At 47.5% G+C, this 27,672-nt stretch overlaps 1 protein-coding gene across 1 annotated transcript in view; it reads right to left on the bottom strand.

Moving 5' to 3' along the window:
• Positions 1-27,672, bottom strand: part of LOC137525520 (uncharacterized) — a 177,603-nt gene that overhangs the window by 136,763 nt on the left and 13,168 nt on the right. Inside the window, exon 2 of the mRNA XM_068246642.1 lies at positions 13,454-13,525. The gene's annotated coding sequence lies outside the window, so the exon portion shown is untranslated. The remainder of the gene's footprint in view (positions 1-13,453; positions 13,526-27,672) is intronic.

The following is a 27,672-nucleotide window of genomic DNA, read 5'->3' as shown; positions in this document are numbered from 1 at the left end:
TCTTCTAGTAATTATTCATAGTACACAACCAATTCATTATATCATATATTTTTTTTCGCTTCAGTGTCTCTTTAACTGGGTCCTGACATTTTTTACACTTTAGCTGTGTCATTTTGATACAGCAGTAACGTTTTAATTATCTATGCCATCTTAGTGATACATATTTTGTTTTTTAAGTACTATCTAGGCTTTCTTTGGATAATATTGTTCCCCCAAAACTATTTTGTTTTATATTCCATTTATGGGGAAAAATTAGGTGTAAATGCAAAAAACAAAACTTTTTTCAATTTTCACCGTCCTAATTTTCACATAACGCATCCCACAGTTATAAGACATTTACAAATAAATGATTTGGCCCTTCCTGATTAAAATGAGACCCCATATGCCACATTTTACTTCTAGCTGAGCATATTGCGGACCGTTATTTCCAGTCTATGCGTCTGTGGCGATCAAATGCGTTCCCTAGGGCGACAGTTAAGGGGGCCAGAGTGTTGTACAAATGCATCACTAGGCAATGGCAGACCGTTACATGTGTAGAGCTTTGGGGCTGAAACTTTCGCCCTAGTGATTCCATCCAATCACTACTGGCGGCAGTCATTAAACTGACTGATCCTGGCTTTTAATCACCAGTTTTAGGCAGTGTTTACAATCAAAAAATGGCCGCTAACCAGGAAGTGATAGATTATATATATAATCATGATACAGTATACTAACAGTTTTTATTACTTTCTCAGCATGTGACGGGCAGGTCCCTCCCCCCTTACAAACTGCATCACAGACAAGCTGAAACCGAGAGCAGAGACGCTGTCTGTGACGAATAAACAAAGCACACAGAGCCTGGAGGGGGTAGCATAGCTTGTATTCATTACAGCAGAGGCAGCCCATTCCTCCATGGGTCGACAAAGCTTGACAAAGAAAAGAAGATTAGATTTATTACAGAGACAGTGCAACTAGAAAAGGCTGCAGTATCCAGACCACATTAAAACACATATAGGAACTTATACGATAGAAGAAGTAAGGCTGAAAATTTTGTTACAGAGTCTCTTTAACCCAGTGCTGGGCCGAAATTACGCATTAGCGTAATTACGCATCGTAATTCACTACAAATGCACCGTAAGCATTACGTGTAAGGTTACGGTATTACACGTAATTAATTACGCGTAGACCGTAGGTTATGTTATTACACGTAACAAATAATGCATAAGACAGTAAACTCCTATTGAAATTACACAGTCTGCCGTAATCGCGTAATATTATGCTCCCGCATAATATAAAAAAGCCGCCGACTTTAAGGGTTAATAGCAAAGCCCCCTTAAGTGCTAAGGGCCTCAAATTTGGAGAATATATTAAGGAGATCAGAAGGAATAAGAGGAAAAAATGTTTTTCAAAAAGACCTTATAGTTTTTGAGAAAATCGATGTTAAAGTTTCAAAGGAAAAATATATACATTTAAAAACCCGCCGACTTTAACGGTTAATAGCAAAGCCTGCTTAAAATTTAGGAACACCAAATTCCCAGGGTATATTAAGGGGATCAGTGGGAATAAGAGGGACATTTTTTTTCAAAAAGACCTTATAGTTTTTGAGAAAATCGATTTTAAGTTTCAAGGGCAAAAATGTCTTTTAAATGCGGAAAATGTCAGTTTTTTTTGCACAGGTAACAATAGTGTATTATTTTCATAGATTCCCCCAAGTGGGAAGAGTTTTACTTACTTCGTTCTGAGTGTGGGAAATATAAAAAAAAAACAACGTGGGGTCCCCCCTCCCAGACCTCTTTAACCCCTTGTCCCCCATGCAGGCTGGGATAGCCAGAATGCGGATCACCGGCCGCGTGGGGCTCCGCACCCTGACTATACCAGCCCGCATGGTCCATGGATTGGGGGGTCTTGGAAGGGGAGGGGCAGCCAAGCTTTCCCCTCCCCCTCCGAGCCCTTGTCCAATCCAAGGACAAGGGGCTCTTCTCCACCTCCGATGGGCGGTGGAGGTGGAGGCCGCGATTTCCTGGGGGGGGTTCATGGTGGCATCAAATCAGAAGGAACCCCATTGGTCTGCTAAGGACCAATGGGGCTCCTTGGAGCCCAAATTCAAAGATGCTTAGAGAGCTCTGAGCTATATAGCTCAGAGCTCTGTCGGGTCCGTGCAGGACGCTAAGTCCCCGCCGGCTCCCGCTGCCCTCGCCGCCTCTCCCACATGTCACCCACATGTCACCCACATGTGGGTGACATGTGGGTGACAGATGTGGGCGTGGTGGACAGCGGGAGCCGGCGGGGACTTAGCGTCCTGCAAGGACGCGTAAGTGTATGCGGCGGCTGAGCGGCGAGTGACGTCGGGTGCGGCGTAGTTACAATGTAACAAAGTTGTTACATTGTAATAACTTTGTTACATTGTAACTGATAGAACATTTCCGAGGCTATTGCGAGGGGTCATTTATTTAAAGGGACAGGTAAGTATTAATGGTTAATTAAGAATATTAAAGGACTTTTTTTGTGGTTATGTTTTTTGTTCAATTAAAATACTTTTTCTAAGTGTTTGTGTGTTTATTTACTTTTAACTCTTAAAGGAAATGGGTAAGAGGTACAAGTACCCCTATACTCATTTCTCCTGGGAGGGGGGGTGGGCATCTGGGGGACCCCTTTTTAAAGGGGACTCCCAGATGCCACCATGAACCCCCCCCCCAGGAAATCGCGGCCTCCACCTCCACCGCCCATCGGAGGTGGAGAAGAGCCCCTTGTCCTTGGATTGGACAAGGGCTCGGAGGGGGAGGGGAAAGCTTGGCTGCCCCTCCCCTTCCGAGACCCCCCAATCCATGGACCATGCGGGCTGGTATAGTCAGGGTGCGAAGCCCCACGCGGCCAGTGCTCCGCATTCTGGCTATCCCAGCCTGCATGGGGGACAAGGGGTTAAAGAGGTCTCGGAGGGGGGACCCCACGTCGTTTTTTTTTTATATTTCCCACACTCAGAACGAAGTAAGTAAAACTCTTCCCACTTGGGGGAATCTATGAAAATAATACACTACTAGCTGACCCGCGGCGTAGCATACGCCGCATAAGAGGGTAGAGGGCAGGAAGGGGGTATTGGGCACAGAGGCGGGGAGGGGGGTTGGACACCCCCTCAGCTGGGTCCCCCATGTGTGCTCTACCACCAGCTTAAGCTCAGCAGGAAACCCCCCCTCACCTGGGTCCCCCATGTGCACTCCCCCTCCAGCTTAAGCTCAGCAGGAACCCCCCCCTCACCTGGGTCCCCCATGTGCACTCCCCCTCCAGCTTAAGCTCAGCAGGAACCCCCCCCCCCCCTCACCTGGGTCCCCCATGTGCACTCCCCCTCCAGCTTAAGCTCAGCAGGACCCCCCCTCACCTGGGTCCCCCATGTGCACTCCCCCTCCAGCTTAAGCTCAGCAGGACCCCCCCCCCTCACCTGGGTCCCCATGTGCGCTCCCCCTCCTGCTTAAGCACAGTAGCAGCCACCACTATTAGTAAGAGGAAGCGGGCGGGGATGACTCACCTCTTCCGTGTTCCATCGTGCATTCCACTGTCGTCACTTCCTGCAATGCCGCACACTGTATTGGTGTATTTTGCCTTTTTAAAACAGAAGGAAATCTGCAATAATTCAGCTATATGGCCTAGTGCACACCAGAGCGGTTCGGCTGCGGTTTGCGATCCGCTTGCGGGTGCGGATCCGCTTGGGTAATGTATTTCAATGGGCTGGTGCACACCAGAGCGGGAGGCGTTTTGCAGAAACGCATACTCCCGGGCTGCTGCAGATTTTGGATTATGGAGGCGTTTCTGCCTCAATGTTAAGTATAGGAAAAACGCAAACCGCTCTGAAAAATGGCACTTCAGAGTGGTTTGCCAGGCGTTTTTTGTTACAGTAGCTGTTCAGTAACAACTTTACTGTAACAATACATGAAATCTACTACACCAAATACGCTTCACAAAATTGCAAAATGGTAGGTGAAACGCTACAGAAAAATAAGAAAAAGCGTTTCAAAATCTGCTAGCATTTTGCAGATCTGCTAGCGGTTTTTGGTGTGCACCAGGCCTAAGTGAACATTTGTGGTTACCCACAATGCACTGCTACTAAATATGCAAATTACTCCTTTTCCCCCTTGGTAAGCCAAGCAAGCATTCAGAGCTGCTGGTGTATAGCAAGCATATAGCTTTACATTTTACACAGTCATAGCAATCCTACATGTAGACAACCTGTTTCAGACTTTTGGTTCTCATCAGTACATGGCAAGGCTTGATATGGCTGTATGAGATAGGGCTTGGACCAGTACAACAGAGTAACCAAGCAGCTCAGGGTGACCCAAACCACTCAGAATGTATAGGGGGATAAAAGGGACCAAAAAGACCTCCTACTAAAAAAAGCAAAGCTTGGTGTAATTTGCCTTCATAAAACAGAATGAAATATGCAATAATTCAGCTATAAGTGAACATTTGTGGTTACCCACAACTAGTGTTGGGCGAACATCTAGATGTTCGGGTTCGGGCCGAACAGGCCGAACATGGCCGCGATGTTCGGGTGTTCGACCCGAACTCCGAACATAATGGAAGTCAATGGGGACCCGAACTTTTGTGGTTTGTAAAGCCTCCTTACATGCTACATACCCCAAATTTACAGGGTATGTGCACCTTGGGAGTGGGTACAAGAGGAAAAAAAAAATTAGCAAAAAGAGCTTATAGTTTTTGAGAAAATCGATTTTAAAGTTTCAAAGGGAAAACTGTCTTTTAAATGCGGGAAATGTCTGTTTTCTTTGCACAGGTAACATGCTTTTTGTCGGCATGCAGTCATAAATGTAATACATATAAGAGGTTCCAGGAAAAGGGACCGGTAATGCTAACCCAGCAGCAGCACACGTGATGGAACAGGAGGAGGGTGGCGCAGGAGGAGAAGGCCACGCTTTGAGACACAACAACCCAGGCCTTGCATGAGGACAAGAAGCGTGCGGATAGCATGCTTTGTACCACCATGCAGTCATAAATGTAATAAAGATAAGTGGTTCAATAAACAGGGACCACACGGCAACGCTAACCCAGCAGCAGCACACGTGATGGAACAGGAGGAGGCGCAGGAGGAGAAGGCCACGCTTTGTGAGACACAACAACCCAGGCCTTGCATGAGGACAAAAAGCGTGCGGATAGCATGCTTTGTACCGCCATGCAGTCATAAATGTAATAAAGATAAGAGGTTCCATAAACAGGGACCGGCAACGCTAACCCAGCAGCAGCAGCAGCCGCAGCACACGTGATGGAACAGGAGGAGGTGCAGGAGGAGAAGGCCATGCTTTGTGAGACACAACAACCCAGGCCTTGCATGAGGACAAAAAGCGTGCGGATAGCATGCTTTGTACCGCCATGTAGTCATAAATGTAATAAAGATAAGAGGTTCCATAAACAGGGACCGGCAACGGTAACCCAGCAGCAGCAGCAGCAGCAGCACACGTGATGGAACAGGAGGAGGCGCAGGAGGAGAAGGCCACGCTTTGTGAGACACAACAACCCAGGCCTTGCATGAGGACAAAAAGCGTGCGGATATAGCAGCAATGCTTTTTGCCGCCATGCAGTCATAAATGTAATACAGATGAGAGGTTCAATAAACAGGGACCGGAAACGCTAAACCATCCCAGATGTTCATCGGTCATGTTACTTGGTTGGGGTCCTGGAGTGTTGCGTAGTCGTTTCCAATCCAGGATTGATTCATTTTAATTTGAGTCAGACGGTCTGCATTTTCTGTGGAGAGGCGGATACGCCGATCTGTGATGATGCCTCCGGCAGCACTGAAACAGCGTTCCGACATAACGCTGGCTGCCGGGCAAGCCGGCACCTCTATTGCGTACATTGCCAGTTCGTGCCAGGTGTCTAGCTTCATGCCCGGTTTCAGGTCCAGCGGTGCCAGCCACAAATCCGTCTGTTCCTTTATTCCCCTCCAAATTTCCTCCCCTGTGTGCTGCTTATCCCCAAGGCAGATCAGCTTCAGCAACGCTTGCTGACGCATGCCAACAGCTGTGCTGCACTGCTTCCACGATCCTACTGCTGCTGGTGCTGGGTTAGCATTTCCGGATGAGGTACAGCTTTGAGATGCGTTGGAGGAGAAGGAGTCAGAGAGGTAGGTGCTGCTGTTGTTATCCAGCTGTTTGCGGCATGGGCAACACCCGCGCCGTAGCAGGTGAGGAATCGCTGCCAGGCTCCACAAGGTTCACCCAGTGCGCGGTAAGGGAGATGTATCGACCCTGGCCGAACGCACTCGTCCAGGTGTCAGTGGTGAGGTGAACCTTGCAGGCAACGGCATTCTTCAAGCTTCGGGTTATTTAGCTGACCACGTGCTCATGCAACTCAGGCACTGCAGAGCGCGCAAAGTGGTAGCGGCTGGGAACCACGTAACGTGGGATGGCCACTGACATCATGCCCTTGAAGCTGTTTGTCTCCACCACTCGATATGGCAGCATTTCGCAGGCCAGAAGCTTGGCTATGCTGGCTGGCTGTTACTGCCACGGCCCGGGGGTCATTTGCTGGCAATTTCCTCTTGCGCTCAAACATCTCAGAGACAGACAACTCAACCGTAGCACTGCACACCGAAGGGCTGTTGGTTGTTGTGTTTGATGAACACTGGGAGACCTCAAGAGCACTAGTCCGGAAAGTGACAGTGTCAGCATCGTCTGATGTTTGTGAATGTTGTGAACCACGCAATGGCTGGGCTACTGCTGCTGCTGAGGCGGGTCTGGTGGTGAGTCTGGTGAACCCAAGGGAGGCAGTGTTGCTGGTGGTACCCTGTCCTGCCGCGTTTGCCCACAGAGTGGGATGTTTGGATAGAATGTGGCGGCTCATGCTGGTGGTGGAGAGGTTGTTAATACTTTTCCCCCTGCTCAGGCGGGTCTTGCACACCTTGCAAATCGCCATGGTAACATCCTCAGTGCAGTCTTCAAAGAAAGCCCAGACTTTAACTGGCTGAGGACTCGGACCTCGTGCGTGATGTGCTGGTGCTGCTTAACCCACTGCTGGACGCTTGAGAGGTCATCCAAGTAATTATCTGGTCCTGTTCTTTTGGATCTGTGAGGGTTGTTGTCCTGGACAACATGGGCGGTATTGAGTGGGTTTTCTTGGGTGCTCCCCTGTGGCCTGTACGTGAACCGTCAGGGGAAACACCTCTTCCCTTGCCCCTCCCTCTTTCACCGGATTTCTTCCTCATTTCACTTATCCTTAAAGTACACGCTGACTGGCAGCAGTACAGTGGCAGTACAGAAATGCTATACAGTGGTGGGTGAGCGGTGTACCACTATTGTCAGCAGCGACACAGAGCACAATGCTATACAGTGGCGGGTGAGCGGTGTACTACTGTTCCCAGCAGACACAGAGTGGAAGTAAACACAATGCTATATAGTGTGGCTGAGCCGTGTACACAGAGTGGCATTAAACACAATGCTATATAGTCTGCTATATAGTCACCCCGAACAGGGTGATGTTCTGCAGAACCCGAACAGTGGCAAACACTGTTCGCCCAACACTACTGGGAGGGAACGCAGATTTTAGTACCTAAACACACGATACAACATGTTTTCCGGGGTCGGACTCTGAGGCACATACAGATGGTCCCGATCATCATCCTCATCATACAACTCTTCTCCTGAGTCTGACCCACCCACCACCTCTGCCACCCCAACATCCCCAGACACAGACCCCTCATCGTCCTCAACATTAACTTGGGATGCTGGCCTGAGCCAGACCTCCTCCTCCACATCAGGCCCCATCATCTCCTCAATGGCAGCCCTCATTAATCGCTCTGGCGACGGACTGATGGACACAACGTTCTCCTCCGGGGAGGGCTACTGCTGACCACTGGCTGCTGGGGTGGATGTTATAGCTTGCGTGGGGCGTTGGCTGTTGCTGTTGTTGGGAGTGCTGCTCACAGCGGAGGTCTCTGGGGAACTCATGTTGAGCTCATATAGTGGTTGACGGTGAGTGGAGTATTACTGATCCCAGCAATATACACACTGACTGGCAGAGTACGCAATGCTATATAGTGTGGCTGAGCGGTGTACACAGAGTGGCAGTAAACACAATGCTATATAGTCTGGCTGAGCGAGCGGTGTACTACTGTTCCCAGCAGAATCAGAGTGGCAGTAAACAATGGTATATAGTCTGGCTGAGCGGTGTACACAGAGTGTCAGTAAACAATGGTATATAGTCTGGCTGAGCGAGCGGTGTACTACTGTTCCCAGCAGAATCAGAGTGGCAGTAAACAATGGTATATAGTCTGGCTGAGCGGTGTACACAGAGTGTCAGTAAACAATGGTATATAGTCTGGCTGAGCGGTGTACACAGAGTGTCAGTAAACAATGGTATATAGTCTGGCTGAGCGGTGTACACAGAGTGGCAGTAAACACAATGCTATATAGTCTGGCTGAGCGAGCGGTGTACTACTGTTCCCAGCAGAATCAGAGTGGCAGTAAACAATGGTATATAGTCTGGCTGAGCGGTGTACACAGAGTGTCAGTAAACAATGGTATATAGTCTGGCTGAGCGGTGTACACAGCGTGGCAGTAAACAATGGTATATAGTCTGGCTGAGCGGTGTACACAGAGTGGCAGTAAACACAATGCTATATAGTCTGGCTGAGCGAGCGGTGTACTACTGTTCCCAGCAGAATCAGAGTGGCAGTAAACAATGGTATATAGTCTGGCTGAGCGGTGTACACAGAGTGTCAGTAAACAATGGTATATAGTCTGGCTGAGCAGTGTACACAGAGTGTCAGTAAACAATGGTATATAGTCTGGCTGAGCGGTGTACACAGAGTGGCAGTAAACACAATGCTATATAGTCTGGCTGAGCGAGCGGTGTACTACTGTTCCCAGCAGACACAGAACAGTAAACAGAATGCTATATAGTGTGGCTGAGCGAGCGGTGTACCACTATTCCCAGCAGACACAGAACAGTGAACAGAATGCTATATAGTGTGGCTGAGCGAGCGGTGTACCACTATTCCCAGCAGACACAGAACAGTAAACAGAATGCTATATAGTGTGGCTGAGCGAGCGGTGTACCACTATTCCCAGCAGACACAGAACAGTAAACAGAATGCTATATAGTGTGGCTGAGCGAGCGGTGTACCACTATTCCCAGCAGACACAGAACAGTAAACAGAATGCTATATAGTGTGGCTGAGCGAGCGGTGTACCACTATTCCCAGCAGACACAGAACAGTGAACAGAATGCTATATAGTGTGGCTGAGCGAGCGGTGTACCACTATTCCCAGCAGACACAGAACAGTAAACAGAATGCTATATAGTGTGGCTGAGCGAGCGGTGTACCACTATTCCCAGCAGACACAGAACAGTGAACAGAATGCTATATAATGTGGCTGAGCGAGGTACACAGAGTGGCAGTAAACAGAATGCTATATAGTGTGGCTGAGCAAGCGGTGTACTACTGTTCCCAGCAGCGACACAATGACAGGGGGGACCCTGGCTAGCGTGGCTGGAGCGCGAACTACCCTGCCTGCCTACCCAAAGCTAAACCCACAGACAAATGGCGGAGATATGACGTGGTTCGGGTATTTATTTACCCGAACCACGTGACAGTTCGGCCAATCAGAGCGCGTTCGGGTCCGAACCACGTGACCCGTTCGGCCAATCACAGCGCTAGCCGAACGTTCGGGGAACGTTCGGCCATGCGCTCTTAGTTCGGCCATGTGGCCGAACGGTTTGGCCGAACACCATCAGGTGTTCGGCCGAACTCGAACATCACCCGAACAGGGTGATGTTCTGCAGAACCCGAACAGTGGCGAACACTGTTCGCCCAACACTACCCACAACGCACTGCTACTAATTATGCAAATAATTCCTTTTCACCCTTAATAAGCCAAGCAAGCATCCAGAACCATTGGTGTATAGCAAGCCTATAGCTTTACATTTTACACAGCCATATCAAACCCACATGTGACAGCCTGTTTCAGACGTTTGGTCCTCATCAGTACATAGCAGGGATTGATAAGGCTGTATGAGATAGGGCTTGGACCAGTACAACATAGTAACCAAGCAGCTCAGGGTGACCCAAACTACTAAGGGGGATGTATAGGAGGATAAAAGAGACCAAAAAGCCCTCCTACTAAAACAAAAAGCAAAGCTTGGTGTAATTTTCCTTCTTAAAACAGAAGCAAATCTGCAATAATTCAGCTATAAGTGAACATTTGTGGGTACCCACAATGCACTGCTACTGAATATGCAAATTCTCCCTCTTTGCCCTTGGTTTGATATGGCACTACTTCTTCTTCTTGCTTGGACCAGCCCCTTCTTCTTGCTTGGACCGGCCCTGGGGGCAGGGCGCTACTTCTTCTTCTTGTTTGAAGGTTGAGGCACTTACTCTATTATATATATAGATTGTTACCTGTGCAAAAAAACCTGACATTTTCCGCATTTAAAAGACATTTTTGCCCTTGAAACTTAAAAATCGATTTTCTCAAAAACTATAAGGTCTTTTTGAAAAATTTTTTTCCTCTTATTCCCACTGATCCCCTTAATATACCCTGGGAATTTGGTGTTCCTAAATTTTAAGCAGGCTTTGCTATTAACCGTTAAAGTCGGCGGGTTTTTAAATGTATATATTTTTCCTTTGAAACTTTAACATCGATTTTCTCAAAAACTATAAGGTCTTTTTGAAAAAAAAAATTTCCTCTTATTCCTTCTGATCTCCTTAATATATTCTCCAAATTTGAGGCTCTCAGCAATTAAGGGGGCTTTGCTATTAACCCTTAAAGTCGGCGGCTACCTAACATTGATCCATGCGTCAACTTTTCCGCTTGGGAGCATTGCCTTATGCATTAATTGCTAGTAGGAAATTATGCGTAAGGCAATAACGTAACAACCTGCATTACGGTATTCTTACGCGTAATTGCATAAAGGCCATGCGTAATTACAGACATGAACCGTAGATAAATGTCTACGCCGTAAGCGTAATTCCGTAATACGTAATAGCGTAAAATTACGCGTAATGATCCGTCAGCGTAGATTTTTCCATTACGACCAGCACTGCTTTAACCTGTTTAATTAGCAATAGCTTTATTCCTACATATGACACCGAAATTAATCACTAACCTAATCAATCACTATTTTTGATAGAAATGTTATTTCTACATGGCAAAGTAATTTACTAGCTGGTGTAGTAAAGTAATAAAAATCCAACAGACCCAACAGTCTGATATGCATGCAGCTGGTTCTGTGTAATTGAATCAATGATTGAAATGGGCATGTTAAAAATAATAGCAGTGTGAGGAGTTCAATTAGTGAGGTCATTCATTCTTTGAGAAACAGGTGGCAATTATTTCCCTCATTTAAGGAAAGAAGGCAGCAAATAATGTACATGCTGGTTAGTTATAGTGCAATCTCTGCAATTCTGAGGAAAATGTGTTACAGACATTGTAACAGCGCACCTTGAGTAAAAAGTTGATTGGCGAGAGGGGAAAAATGATAGTCAGCGCAGCTATAATGATCACAAATGCTTTAAAATGGCAAAAAAACACTGAAAAACATGGAAGAAAGCAAAAAAATACCATTCGTATGGATAGAAGAATAGCCAAAATGGCAAGGACTCAGCAGCCAACAATCAGCTCCAGGAAGATCAAAGAAGGTCTAAAATTACCTGTGAGTACCGTTAAAATTAAAAGACACCTATGTGAAGCCAAGCTATGCAAGAAGCCCACACAAAATTCCACTGTTGAAAAAAAAAAAAAACATGTACTGAAGTGGTTACAATTTGCCAAAAAAGCAGATTGACTGGCCTAAAGCAAAATGGGGAAACGTTTTGTGGACTGACGGAAGTATGTTTTTGGGTCTAGTGGGCAGAGACAATTTTTTCAGATGTCACTGCTCCCCCCCCCCCCCCCAAACAGTAAATTCAAACCACAGTACACTGCAATGACAGTGAAGCATGGTGGCGCAAGCATTATGATATGGGGATGTTTCTCATACTATGGTGTTTCCTATTTATTGCATACCAGGGATCATGGATCAGTGTAAATTTATCAGAATATTGAAGAGGCCAAGCTGCTTTATGCTGAAGAGGAAATGCCCTTGAAATGGATGTTTCATCAAGACCATGACCCGAAACACACCAGTAAATGTGCAACATCTTGGTTCGAGACTAACAAGATTAACATTATGGAGTGACAAGCCCAATCTATGGACCTTTTTTCAATAGAACATTTGTGGGGTGACATCAAAAATGCAGTTTCTGAGGTAAAACCAAGAATTATAGAAGAACTGGGGACTGTAGTCCAATCATCCTGGGCTGGAATACCTGTTCACAGGTGCCAGAAGTTGGTTGACTCCATGCAACACAGATGTACAACAGTTCTCAGAAACAGTGGCTATACAACTAAATATCAGTTTGTTGATTCAAAGGAAAGCAGAATCTTATTATTATTACTATTATTATTTAGTATTTATATAGCACCAACATCTTATGCAGTGCTGTACAGAGAATATAGTCTTGTCACTAACTGTCCCTCAGAGGGGATCACAATCTATTCCCTACCATAGTTTTATGTCTATATTGTGTAGTGTATGTATCATTGTCTAGGGCCAATTTTTGGGGAAGCCAATTAACTTATCTGTATGTTTTTTTGAGATGTGGGAGGAAACCCACACAGATACGGGGAGAATATACAAACTCCTTGCAGATGTTGATCTGGCTGGGATTCGAACCGGGGACCCAACACTGCAAGGCGAGAGTGCTAACCACTACGCCACCGTGCTGCCCATGTTTTATGGTGCCCATACATGATACAATAAAAACATTTGATTTTCCTGTTTATTCGATCTAAATGATCGAATCAAATGAAACTGAAAATATTTTTTTTTCGATCAAGAAATTCAAACGATTATCCTGTTTTTTCGAGAAAAATCTGATCGTACATGCTGGAAAAATCTTTATATTCAATCTAACAGAATAATCGAACTAAATTATCTAATCGAAAAAAAAATAAAAACAATTGTACCATGTATGGACACCTTTAGTTTATATAGTGAATGTTTGAGTTTGTAAACAAGAATGCAAAGTGTCATTTATTTTTTGAATAGTCTAATATTCACTTTTCTTTAATTACTTTAGAGGAACAACACAAATTTGATATATTTTTCTTTACGTTTTGATTTGGAAGAGAATGTGTAGTGTTCCCAGTGCATTTGTGCTATAAAAGCTATAACGAGGATTCTGAGCTTTATTCGCTTTTTAAACATTAAACACATTGCTATTATTTTGAACACAACTGTATTTAGTAGTTGGGTAGTAAACTGGTTAAGTACAGTTGGGAAACCTCGCTTGAGAACGTGAGAACATTTTGCTTGCTGATGAGTGAAGAAGTATTTTATAATTGCAAGGTGTGAAAAATATCTCGTAAAAAATCTCAGTTACATTTTATGACTCAAACCCGTTGTAACAAAAAAATGTTTTTAGAATTGTCACCTTTTTCAAGATTCTTTATTCCCTTGATTTTTGGATGGGTACTAGATCTTGGTTTGGGTTCCTCTGTCCTTTCTGAGAAAATACAATCATAAACTATAAAGATAGAAGTTACATAACAGAAGAACATGTAAAAACATTTCACTGTTAAACAAGAACAACCTACAACATTTTAGTCAAAGAATAAATTTGTTAGTAAACATTCCTTCAAAATTTGGCCTAAACCACAATGATGTAAGCTTGTCTTTTCCTCAGAAGCTCAGAAAGTTGTAAGAGATTTGTTTGGCAAATACAATAAATTTATTGCCAATTCAATTTTATGATCTAAAATGTTGAAAGCCACTATTGACCACTTGAAATTATGGTTTCTCCATGCAATAAAATTCCTGTATTTTCAGCATGCAGTGAAGTCACAACGGGCCTCTTCTCACTAATTACAAATTTAGGAACCAATCACTCTGGTATAAAAGGGTACTTCCTATCTCACAGTGTGGGTCAGCTGTTAGTGGAGCTGAAAGGAGCAATGTCTTTTTATAGGGAGAAAAAGTTGCTGTGATAGAGAAAGAGATTAACGGGTCTAGGAGCAGAGCAGTACAGGTAAAGGGGATCACTATGAGAGAGCATTGTTCTTGTTTTTCAGAGCCTTTATTATTTTAACAAACGTAACTGTTAGTGGCTGTTAAAGCGGACCTAAACTCTTACACAGGAGAGATGGAAAACACAGAGAATTCCACCCTGTGTGTGTTTATAGAGAACAACCTGTCTAACTCTCCATTCTCAGCAAGTAATGAGCCAGTGCCATTTGAGCTTTCAACTGTCTGCCAACTCTGTCGAGTTGAAAGCTAATATGTAAACACTGGAGGCTAGTGACAGAACAAACCATTTTCCAACAAACTGTTCCCAGCGATTATCGACCGTCCGCCCATTCACTCTTTGTGGAACAGATTGCAGTTTGATCCACCCCATTCATTTACATGAAACCAAAAATTAACCACTCACCCAAGATTTAGGAGATGCATGGCAGCCAATGAGGTACCTCTAGGGTCCATCACTACTGTTATCTTTCCAACACTTTCCTGTATAAAACCTCACTGGCAGGGCCTTTATTTTGCTGATTTTTGCACATTGCATAAACCTAACTGTCACCTGAGTTAAGTGATATTCAGTTGAAAAAAAGCAGTGTGTCCAGACCTACTGTTACCTTTCCAGTATTGTGCATTATTATATTAATATTGTTTTAGAAAACATGACTGGCAGAGGCAGGCAGCAGTGCAGAGGTGGTAGGGGTCACACTGCTGTGACATCCTGTGGCTGTAGCATATTGCCCACTGTTCAGAAGGAATGTATCTTGAACTCACAAAATGCTGAAGACGTAGTTGACTGGTTTACACAGCACACCCCATCTTCTACCACTTCTATTAGGAACCTTGCCGCACCATCCTCATCCTCCTCTGATATGGGCAACCCACGTACCACTTCCTCCACCACCAAAGACCCTTCAATTGATGTGCCAAATTCTTCTGGCCTCTTCTACACTGGATACAACTAGTGTTGGGCGAACAGTGTTCGCCACTGTTCGGGTTCTGCAGAACATCACCCTGTTCGGGTGATGTTCGAGTTCGGCCGAACACCTGACGGTGCTCGGCCAAACCGTTCGGCCATATGGCCGAACTAAGAGCGCATGGCCGAACGTTCCCCGAACGTTCGGCTAGCGCTGTGATTGGCCGAACGGGTCACGTGGTTCGGACCCGAACGCGCTCTGATTGGCCGAACGGTCACGTGGTTCGGGTAAATAAATACCCGAACCACGTCATATCTCCGCCATTTGTCTGTGGGTTTAGCTTTGGGTAGGCAGGCAGGGTAGTTCGCGCTCCAGCCACGCTAGCCAGGGTCCCCCCTGTCATTGTGTCACTGCTGGGAACAGTAGTACACCGCTTGCTCAGCCACACTATATAGCATTCTGTTTACTGCCACTCTGTGTACCTCGCTCAGCCACACTATATAGCATTCTGTTTACTGCCACTCTGTGTCTGCTGGGAATAGTAGTACACCGCTTGCTCAGCCACACTATATAGCATTCTGTTTACTGCCACTCTGTGTACCTCGCTCAGCCACACTATATAGCATTCTGTTTACTGCCACTCTGTGTCTGCTGGGAATAGTGGTACACCGCTCGCTCAGCCACACTATATAGCATTCTGTTCACTGTTCTGTGTCTGCTTGGAATAGTGGTACACCGCTCGCTCAGCCACACTATATAGCATTCTGTTTACTGTTCTGTGTCTGCTGGGAATAGTGGTACACCGCTCGCTCAGCCACACTATATAGCATTCTGTTTACTGTTCTGTGTCTGCTGGGAATAGTGGTACACCGCTCGCTCAGCCACACTATATAGCATTCTGTGCACTGTTCTGTGTCTGCTGGGAATAGTGGTACACCGCTCGCTCAGCCACACTATATAGCATTCTGTTCACTGTTCTGTGTCTGCTGGGAATAGTGGTACACCGCTCGCTCAGCCACACTATATAGCATTCTGTTTACTGTTCTGTGTCTGCTGGGAATAGTGGTACACCGCTCGCTCATCCACACTATATAGCATTCTGTTCACTGTTCTGTGTCTGCTGGGAATAGTGGTACACCGCCCGCTCAGCCACACTATATAGCATTCTGTTCACTGTTCTGTGTCTGCTGGGAATAGTGGTACACCGCTCGCTCAGCCACACTATATAGCATTCTGTTCACTGTTCTGTGTCTGCTGGGAACAGTAGTACACCGCTCGCTCAGCCAGAGTATATAGCATTGTGTTTACTGCCACTCTGTGTACACCGCTCAGCCAGACTATATACCATTGTTTACTGACACTCTGTGTACACCGCTCAGCCAGACTATATACCATTGTTTACTGACACTCTGTGTACACCGCTCAGCCAGACTATATACCATTGTTTACTGCCACTCTGATTCTGCTGGGAACAGTAGTACACCGCTCGCTCAGCCAGACTATATACCATTGTTTACTGACACTCTGTGTACACCGCTCAGCCAGACTATATACCATTGTTTACTGCCACTCTGATTCTGCTGGGAACAGTAGTACACCGCTCGCTCAGCCAGACTATATAGCATTGTGTTTACTGCCACTCTGTGTACACCGCTCAGCCACACTATATAGCATTGCGTACTCTGCCAGTCAGTGTGTATATTGCTGGGATCAGTAATACTCCACTCACCGTCAACCACTATATGAGCTCAACATGAGTTCCCCAGAGACCTCCGCTGTGAGCAGCACTCCCAACAACAGCAACAGCCAACGCCCCACGCAAGCTATAACATCCACCCCAGCAGCCAGTGGTCAGCAGCAGCCCTCCCCGGAGGAGAACGTTGTGTCCATCAGTCCGTCGCCAGAGCGATTAATGAGGGCTGCCATTGAGGAGATGATGGGGCCTGATGTGGAGGAGGAGGTCTGGCTCAGGCCAGCATCCCAAGTTAATGTTGAGGACGATGAGGGGTCTGTGTCTGGGGATGTTGGGGTGGCAGAGGTGGTGGGTGGGTCAGACTCAGGAGAAGAGTTGTATGATGAGGATGATGATCGGGACCATCTGTATGTGCCTCAGAGTCCGACCCCGGAAAACATGTTGTATCGTGTGTTTAGGTACTAAAATCTGCGTTCCCTCCCAGTAGTGTTGGGCGAACAGTGTTTGCCACTGTTCGGGTTCTGCAGAACATCACCCTGTTCGGGGTGACTATATAGCAGACTATATAGCATTGTGTTTAATGCCACTCTGTGTACACGGCTCAGCCACACTATATAGCATTGTGTTTACTTCCACTCTGTGTCTGCTGGGAACAGTAGTACACCGCTCACCCGCCACTGTATAGCATTGTGCTCTGTGTCACTGCTGACAATAGTGGTACACCGCTCACCCACCACTGTATAGCATTTCTGTACTGCCACTGTACTGCTGCCAGTCAGCGTGTACTTTAAGGATAAGTGAAATGAGGAAGAAATCCGTTGAAAGAGGGAGGGGCAAGGGAAGAGGTGTTTCCCCTGACGGTTCACGTACAGGCCACAGGGGAGCACCCAAGAAAACCCACTCAATACTGCCCATGTTGTCCAGGACAACAACCCTCACAGATCCAAAAGAACAGGACCAGATAATTACTTGGATGACCTCTCAAGCGTCCAGCAGTGGGTTAAGCAGCACCAGCACATCACGCACGAGGTCCGAGTCCTCAGCCAGTTAAAGTCTGGGCTTTCTTTGAAGACTGCACTGAGGATGTTACCATGGCGATTTGCAAGGTGTGCAAGACCCGCCTGAGCAGGGGGAAAAGTATTAACAACCTCTCCACCACCAGCATGAGCCGCCACATTCTATCCAAACATCCCACTCTGTGGGCAAACGCGGCAGGACAGGGTACCACCAGCAACACTGCCTCCCTTGGGTTCACCAGACTCACCACCAGACCCGCCTCAGCAGCAGCAGTAGCCCAGCCATTGCGTGGTTCACAACATTCACAAACATCAGACGATGCTGACACTGTCACTTTCCGGACTAGTGCTCTTGAGGTCTCCCAGTGTTCATCAAACACAACAACCAACAGCCCTTCGGTGTGCAGCGCTACGGTTGAGTTGTCTGTCTCTGAGATGTTTGAGCACAAGAGGAAATTGCCAGCAAATGACCCCCGGGCCGTGGCAGTAACAGCCAGCCAGCATAGCCAAGCTTCTGGCCTGCGAAATGCTGCCATATCGAGTGGTGGAGACAAACAGCTTCAAGGGCATGATGTCAGTGGCCATCCCACGTTACGTTGTTCCCAGCCGCTACCACTTTGCGCGCTCTGCAGTGCCTGAGTTGCATGAGCACGTGGTCAGCTAAATAACCCGAAGCTTGAAGAATGCCGTTGCCTGCAAGGTTCACCTCACCACTGACACCTGGACGAGTTCGTTCGGCCAGGGTCGATACATCTCCCTTACCGCGCACTGGGTGAACCTTGTGGAGCCTGGCAGCGATTCCTCACCTGCTACGGCGCGGGTGTTGCCCACGCCGCAAACAGCTGGATAACAACAGCAGCACCTACCTCTCTGACTCCTTCTCCTCCAACGCATCTCAAAGCTGTACCTCATCCGGAAATGCTAACCCAGCACCAGCAGCAGTAGGATCGTGGAAGCAGTGCAGCACAGCTGTTGGCATGCGTCAGCAAGCGTTGCTGAAGCTGATCTGCCTTGGGGATAAGCAGCACACAGGGGAGGAAATTTGGAGGGGAATAAAGGAACAGACGGATTTGTGGCTGGCACCGCTGGACCTGAAACCGGGCATGAAGCTAGACACCTGGCACGAACTGGCAATGTACGCAATAGAGGTGCTGGCTTGCCCGGCAGCCAGCGTTATGTCGGAACGCTGTTTCAGTGCTGCCGGAGGCATCATCACAGATCGGCGTATCCGCCTCTCCACAGAAAATGCAGACCGTCTGACTCAAATTAAAATGAATCAATCCTGGATTGGAAACGACTACGCAACACTCCTGGACCCCAACCAAGTAACCTGACCGATGAACATCTGGGATGGTTTAGCGTTTCCGGTCCCTGTTTATTGAACCTCTCATCTGTATTACATTTATGACTGCATGGCGGCAAAAAGCATTGCTGCTATATCCGCACGCTTTTTGTCCTCATGCAAGGCCTGGGTTGTTGTGTCTCACAAAGCGTGGCCTTCTCCTCCTGCGCCTCCTCCTGTTCCATCACGTGTGCTGCTGCTGCTGCTGCTGCTGCTGGGTTACCGTTGCCGGTCCCTGTTTATGGAACCTCTTATCTTTATTACATTTATGACTACATGGCGGTACAAAGCATGCTATCCGCACGCTTTTTGTCCTCATGCAAGGCCTGGGTTGTTGTGTCTCACAAAGCGTGGCCTTCTCCTCCTGCGCCTCCTCCTGTTCCATCACGTGTGCTGCTGCTGCTGCTGCTGCTGCTGGGTTACCGTTGCCGCGTGGTCCCTGTTTATTGAACCTCTTATCTTTATTACATTTATGACTACATGGCGGTACAAAGCATGCTATCCGCACGCTTTTTGTCCTCATGCAAGGCCTGGGTTGTTGTGTCTCACAAAGCGTGGCCTTCTCCTCCTGCGCCTCCTCCTGTTCCATCACGTGTGCTGCTGCTGCTGCTGCTGCTGGGTTAGCGTTGCCGCGTGGTCCCTGTTTATTGAACCTCTTATCTTTATTACATTTATGACTACATGGCGGTACAAAGCATGCTATCCGCACGCTTTTTGTCCTCATGCAAGGCCTGGGTTGTTGTGTCTCACAAAGCGTGGCCTTCTCCTCCTGCGCCTCCTCCTGTTCCATCACGTGTGCTGCTGCTGGGTTAGCGTTGCCGCGTGGTCCCTGTTTATTGAACCACTTATCTTTATTACATTTATGACTGCATGGTGGTACAAAGCATGCTATCCGCACGCTTCTTGTCCTCATGCAAGGCCTGGGTTGTTGTGTCTCAAAGCGTGGCCTTCTCCTCCTGCGCCACCCTCCTCCTGTTCCATCACGTGTGCTGCTGCTGGGTTAGCATTACCGGTCCCTTTTCCTGGAACCTCTTATATGTATTACATTTATGACTGCATGCCGACAAAAAGCATGTTACCTGTGCAAAGAAAACAGACATTTCCCGCATTTAAAAGACAGTTTTCCCTTTGAAACTTTAAAATCGATTTTCTCAAAAACTATAAGCTCTTTTTGCTAAATTTTTTTTTCCTCTTGTACCCACTCCCAAGGTGCACATACCCTGTAAATTTGGGGTATGTAGCATGTAAGGAGGCTTTACAAACCACAAAAGTTCGGGTCCCCATTGACTTCCATTATGTTCGGAGTTCGGGTCGAACACCCGAACATCGCGGCCATGTTCGGCCTGTTCGGCCCGAACCCGAACATCTAGATGTTCGCCCAACACTAGATACAACAAAAATTTTCAAAAATGTATATGCCAAATTCATCTGGCCTCTGCTACAGCAGCTGCTACACATTTTTTTTTATGTATATGCCAAATTCTTCTGGCCACAGCAACAGCTGGTACAACAAAAATTAATTTTTCAAAAATGTATATGCAAAATTATTCTGGCCTCTGCTACAGTGGCTGCAACAAAACTATTTTTTTTTAAACATGTAAATGCCTGGGGCTGGAAAACTGCGATCGCTGCACTCCCACAAATGTGCACAGAAGCACGGCGACCATTACCAGTGCTGTTCATCCAGATTCCAGATATCCGGGTAACCCGGATATCCGACCATTTTTCAGCTATCCAACCGGATTCGGATTCCGGATACCTGGGCCAAAATCCGGATAGCTATCTGTGGATATTTTGACACATAACACGGATACCCGTGGATATCCAGATACGAAATACTGTAACTAAGGAGATGACGTCCTGAGGGCTCCCAGCAGAAGCCATAGCAACCAATCACAGAGGGGAACCCTGGCCAGCCCCACCTGACCTCATTGAGCCAATCAGAGGCCTCCCAGCCTAAGCCCTGGCACTCAATCACAGAAAGGAACACTGGCCAGCCCCCTTGCATAATAAGGAGGGCTGCCATGATGAGACATATCGTCCCGGCTTGCTGAAGGCACACTGAGTGACATGCTCTAGTGCTGCTGCAACTGCAAGGGCTGTACACAGTATAAACATAAAGTTGTTCAGTGATTATCCCCTTCACTATCACTACACTATTGTTAAATCATTAATTAGCTTGATTGATGTCATTGTATGACAGTCAGAGTGTGTGCTGTGCTGCAGGGCTGCAGGCAGATGCTATGTGTCTGTGTCTGTGTTTTTAGCCTTAGGGGATAGGAAGTATTACTGTGTCATTGTGTAGTACTGCAGTCAGTGCACTGCTAGTAGTTGTTAGAGTAGTAGTACTACCGTGTTAGCTCTCTACAGAACTGCTGTGTCACGTGGCACTTGGCACGTGTCACATGGCACTTGGCATGTGTCACGTGTCACTTGCCACGTGTCACTTGCCACATGGCACTTGCCAAGTGTCACGTGGCACTTGGCATGTGTCACATGGCACTTGCCACATCGCACTTGGCACGTGTCATGTGGCAAGTGCCACATGACACATGCCACATGACACTTGGCAAGTGCCACCTGACACGTGCCAAGTGCCACGTGACACTTGGCAAGTGCCACGTGACACATGCCAAGTGACACGTGCCAATTGCCATGTGCCATGTCCGGCATGCTCCTGGCACACGTTACACCTAGAGATGTCGTGAACCTCCGATTTTCGGTTCGCGAACCCTGTTCGTGATCTTTCGCGGAAGGTTCAGTTCACGCAAACTTTCGCGAACCGCAATAGACTTCAATGGGGAGACGAATTTAAAAATTTTGAAACATTTCTGCTGACTAGAAAAATGATAGAAAAGATGTTTTAAGGGGTCTAATACCAGGAGGAAGACATGGTTGAGTGAAATACACATCAAAAATCACAGAAAAAAATCTGGATTTAACACAAAGCAGTGCTTTAAGGTCAGAAATCTCATTGAGTGTTCAATTGCAGGCCTACACTGCTTTACAACATCAGGAAGTGTAATCCCTCCTCCCAGAGGGAGGAGGGTCTAGTCTTCCAGGGAATTGTAGTATTTAAAAAGCCAGCTTACATACCTTGGCCGGGAATTGAACCCAGGTCTGAGTGCGTGGTAGGTAGCTCACTTCACCACTATACCACCACCAACACTACATGCTGAAGCTAGCCTAGCATGTACCATTATGATATATCCAAGAGAAAAATGAACTTGCTTAAGGATTTGTAGTATGTCAAGAGCCAGCTTACATACCTTGGCTGGGAATTGAACTCAGGTCTGAGTGCGTGGTAGGTAGCTCACTTCACCACTATACCACCACCAACACTACATGCTGAAGCCAGCCTAGCATGTACCATGATGATATATCTAAGAGAAAAATGAGCTTGCTTAAGGATTTGTGGTATGTCAAAAGCCAACTCACATTAGCCAGGAATAGAACCCAGGCCTACCACTCTGTAGGCTGCTATCCTAACCATTATACCACCAACACAACAATGGCAAGTGAGCTACCTACCACGCACTCAGACCTGGGTTCAACTCCTGGCCAAGGTATGTAAGCTGGCTTTTGACATACTACAAATCCTTAAGCAGGCTCATTTTTCTCTTGGATATATCATAACGGTACATGCTAGGCTGGCTTCAGCATGTAGTGTTGGTGGTGGTATAGTGGTGAAGTGAGCTACCTACCACGCACTCAGACCTGGGTTAAACTCCTGGCCAAGGTATGTAAGCTGGCTTTTGACATACTACAAATCCTTAAGCAAGCTCATTTTTCTCTTGGATATATCATAATGGTACATGCTAGGCTGGCTTCAGCAAGTAGTGTTGGTGGTGGTATAGTGGTGAAGTGAGCTACCTACCACGCACTCAGACGCAGACGAGTGAGTAAAACGACAGGAGAACCTTGCCTTTTATAAGGGGGGTGGGGCTCTAGGAGTGAGTGTAGTTTGATTGGTGACAATTAGTGTTGGGCGAACACCTGGATGTTCGGGAAAGTTCGCCGAACATGGCCGCAATGTTCGGCATGTTCGGGCCGAACCCCGAACTCCCCGAACATCCCGCTTTTGGGGGCCCTATGGGGTCGCAGGCATAAGGGGGGAGCATGCCCCGATAGCGGGGGGGTCGGAAATTCCCCCCACCCCCTCCGCTAGCGCTCCCCTCTCTGCCCGCTTCCCCATTCAAAAGTTAGGAAGTGAAACTGTACCTGTGCGGCCGGTAGTGGGTGACTGGCAGTGGGCGGCACTATGGAGAGACTGAGGAGGAGGAGGAGTCCGGAGAGTGACGCGTTGAGGGAGGCCGGGCAGCGGGCGGATCAGCAGTAGTACCGTACTACTGCTGATCCGCCCACTGCCCGGCCTCCCTCAACGCGTCACTCTCCGGACTCCTCCTCCTCCTCAGTCTCTCCATAGTGCCGCCCACTGCCAGTCACCCACTACCGGCCGCACAGGTACAGTTTCACTTCCTAACTTTTGAATGGGGAAGCGGGCAGAGGGGGGAGCGCTAGCGGAGGGGGTGGGGGGAATTTCCGACCCCCCCCGCGATCGGGGCATGCTCCCCCCTTATGCCTGCGACCCCATAGGGGGCCAGTATTCGGGCGAACAGGGCCCTGTTCGTGCCGAACAGGGGCCCTGTTCGGCCAGGCAATGAGCCGTTCGGGCGAACCCGAACAGTTTGGCCGAACACCACCAGGTGTTCGGCCGAACGCGAACATCACCCGAACAGGGTGATGTTCTGCAGAACCCGAACAGTGGCGAACACTGTTCGCCCAACACTAGTGACAATGTGCCTGCTGACTGTGATGTAGAGGGTCAAAGTTCTGCTCAATGGAGCATTATGGGGGCGAATCGAACTCCCGGGAAAGTTCGCCTTCGCCAGCGAAGGTGAACCACCCGAAGTTCGCCTGGAACCGTTCGCCTGCGAACCGTTCTGGACATCTCTAGTTACACCTGCTGCTTCTGCATTGCCCTGCTCCTGCTGCCTGTGCAGCTCCCACCACCAGGCCAGGGTGCCACAGGCCACTGATACCACCTATATTTAACCCAAAACACAATTGCTGTGTAATTTTTTGGAGGTGTCTTGGCTGAAAGCTGCCATATCCCAGTTTTGCGGTTGGACTTTGGACACAATGTGGGCTGCATGACCACTGTCTGGAACCTAGGCCTGATGTTAATTGACAGCCATTTTTTTGTTTGTTTTTTTTGTGATTTTAAGTCCTGACATCTTCAATTATTGTTCCCCATTAAAAAACAATGATGCTACAAGCCTCATTTACCCTAAAAAAAAGTTTTTAAGCAAATTAAAGGGCACTTCCGGTTTTTCTATCCAGATATCTGAATCTGTCCGGATACCCCAGATACTGAGGTTGGCTATCCGATTCGGATCAGAAAATGTTGAAATCATATATATGACCCGGATCGGATATCGGATTTTGAAAAAGGGTATCCGAGCAGCACTGACCTTCACCACTACACAAATATTGACACCAAGATGACTAACATTTACGGAGGTGTCAACTAGTAAAAACAATTATTCGCTCACCTGACATTATCACTAAAGCTCTTTGCGGTTGTTTGCGGTTTGGTGAACGTGGAATTTCATCTGTCAGTGTGAAGCGGGCCTAACCCTTAGGTCGCAATCACAGTGCCACTGTGAGAAAATGCGGAAAAGCCGCCGCGCGTACTGACAGCAAGGCGGCTGATTCCGAATCCAATGCGGCGGTTTGTTCGCAGTAGCGTGCGTCTGGTGTGGCTGAGTCTGTTGAGTCTCAATAATGTCACTTATGCCATTCATCTCCCTGCCAGCATGCGAGGTTTGAGATCATTCCATGTGTCCTTGCTCAAGCCGGCAGTGCGTGTGGATTCCGCTCCCCCCCCCCTGTGTTGGTAGATGACCAACCTGAGTATGAAGTTGAGAAGATCTTAGACTCACGACTTGTGCAGAACTCCGTGCAGTATTTAGTCCACTGGGGGTATGGCATAGAGGAAAGAACTTGGGTGCCAGACTGTCGTATGCACGCAGAAGAGTTAAAAAGGGAACTCCATAACTTACATCCTGGAAAGCCGGGTAGGAGTTGTCCGGAGTCCACCCCTCGGGGGGGGTTTGTACTGTGAGAAAACGCGGAAAAGCCGCCGCGCGTACTGACAGCAAGGCGGCTGATTCCGCATCCAACGTGGCGGTTTGCACACGGAGGCATGCGTCTGCAGAACGCGGAAAAGCCGCCACATGTTCTGACAGCGAGGCGGCTGGTTCCGCGTCCAGTGCGGCAGTTTGCATGCAGCAGCGTGCGTCTGGTGTGGCTGAGTCTGTTAGTTCACACAGGTTTAGGAATACACGCACGCGCGCTGAGAGGCAGAACTTTTATGACGGCCAAGAGGGGACCAGCTGACCAGGCTGGTCAGCTGACGCTAGAACAAGTTTCTATTGGTCCATCACTTAGGTGTGGCGCCAGAGAGCGCTACACTATATTTAGTTACTGCTGGCTAGTCACAAGTTGTCTGCCGTTGCAAACACTACGTGGAAGCACTCAGACCTTAGTCAGAACCTACAGTGTGTTAGAACCAGGAGGACCTGGGAATTCACACTGAGCCAGAATTCTTGTCTTGCTATTGTATTTATACTTGAGACTAGTTCCAGGGTGTAGAGACCACGGACCTCACACCCAGACTAGGGAACTTGTGTTATCATCTGTTTATACTTCAGACTAGTTCCAGGGTGTAGAGACCACGGACCTCACACCCAGACTAAGGACCTTGTGTTATCATCTGTTATACGTCAGACTAGTTCCAGAGTGTAGAGACCAAGGACCTCATGCCCAAGTCTAGGCATTGTTTAATATCTGTTATGATCTATTGCTTTCCTGACTACTCCTCTGATCTCTGATTCGGTACCTCGCATATCTGATACTCTGTTGCCAAACCCTGCTAGCCTTGGATACCGAATCAGCCTTCTGTCTATGTACCTTATCTGACCGTGTGTTGCCGACCTGGCTTGCCCGACCTCAAGAGCTATCTCTCCTATTAACCTCCCTGGCGGTTTAATTATTTTGCCAGGGAGGCTGCGGGAGGGTTTTTTTTAAATTAAAAAAAAAATATTTCATGCAGCCAACTGAAAGTTGGCTGCATGAAAGCCCACTAGAGGGCGCTCCGGAAGCGTACTTTCGATCGCCTCCGGCAATCGAAAGTAACAAGATAGGCCGCAATGAGCGGCCTATCTTGTTTCGCTTTCCTCGTCGCCATGGCGACGAGCGGAGTGACGTCATGGACGTCAGTCGACGTCCTGACGTCAGAGCCGCCCGATCCAGCCCCTAGCGCCGGCCGGAACTGTTTGTTCCGGCTGCGCTGGGCTCGGGCGGCTGGGGGGACCCTCTTTCGCCGCTGCACGCGGCGGATCGCCGCGGAGCGGTGGCGATCGGGCAGCACACGCGGCTGGCAAAGTGCCGGCTGCGTGTGCTGCTTTTTTCAGAACTCAAATCGGCCCAGCAGGGCCTGAGCGGCGACCTCCGGCGGCATACCCCGAGCTCAGCTCGGGATTACCGCCAAGGAGGTTAAGTCTCCAGATCAGTCAGTGACATTTACCTTTGGTGTCACTCACTCTCTGGACCTTCCCTCTTCCAGCCTGACTCCGCCCCTTGGGGAGTCTCAGGCTACTGGAAGGTTTCCTTATCTCAAGAGCAGTATTGCCCATACTGTCTCTAAACTTCCTGTGCTATACTCAAAGTACTACTGTTACACCAAACACTCACATTACCTAGGTGTCCAGAGGTTAGCAATATATCTGTATTATTGGTGATTCTGCAGATCATCAATAATCAGGTATATATCTGCATTCTTGGTGATACTGCAGATCACCAATAATCAGATTCTCTCTGCGTGCTGACACCGATCGTTACAGCCACGTTGCGGTGCTGCGTTATAAAGTCTTAAAACACAGCTTACCGCACTGCAATTATAATCCTATAGGACATTCACAGTGCGACGTTAAAGTTGCGTTGAAAAATGTTGCATTGTGGTAACTCACTACTTAAAATGCAACGTCCCACTGTGAATACAACCTTACGCTACCTGATCAGCGTGTACACGCTGGACATTTTAACACACTTTATTCCACAAATTTAAAAATGAAATGTGATTTCTGTCCTTATAAGGTTAAAACACAACTCTGAGTAAAATACATAGTTTTAGTGGAAATTTAGCCATGTATTCCACTTTGGCATGCTACTGTCCAGGTGTTAGGACCCTTTAAACAACTTTAAAATAAGTTTTGTGGTCAGAAATAGTCCCTATAAGTGTTAGCGTTCGCCTGCCCATTGAAGCCTATGGCGGTCCGCCGTGTTTGCCAATTTTCAAAGGGACATGGAATTATTACTGGACCGTTCGCAAACCGATTTCTGTGAAGTTCGTCCATCACTACAGGAGGTTAACCCTTTCCGTGCTCCCAACAAACCAGGGAGTACATACACTGCATCATCTCTGTGGAATCTTTGTTAGTTGTAATGAAGAAATGTTTTTCTTTAAATGTTATTATGTTGTTGCTTATCTTTTACAGCAGAGAGGAAGTTCTGAGTTCAGGTTCGCTTAAAAGTTTATTTGAATTTGCATGTGTTTTGCAAAATCACATTTGTCTCATTTTTTGTTGTTTTGCCAAAAAAGAAAGA

The sequence above is a fragment of the Hyperolius riggenbachi genome, chromosome 7 (assembly GCF_040937935.1).
Source record: "Hyperolius riggenbachi isolate aHypRig1 chromosome 7, aHypRig1.pri, whole genome shotgun sequence".
Taxonomy (NCBI): domain Eukaryota; kingdom Metazoa; phylum Chordata; class Amphibia; order Anura; family Hyperoliidae; genus Hyperolius; species Hyperolius riggenbachi.
This window is presented reverse-complemented; position numbering and strand designations above follow the sequence as displayed.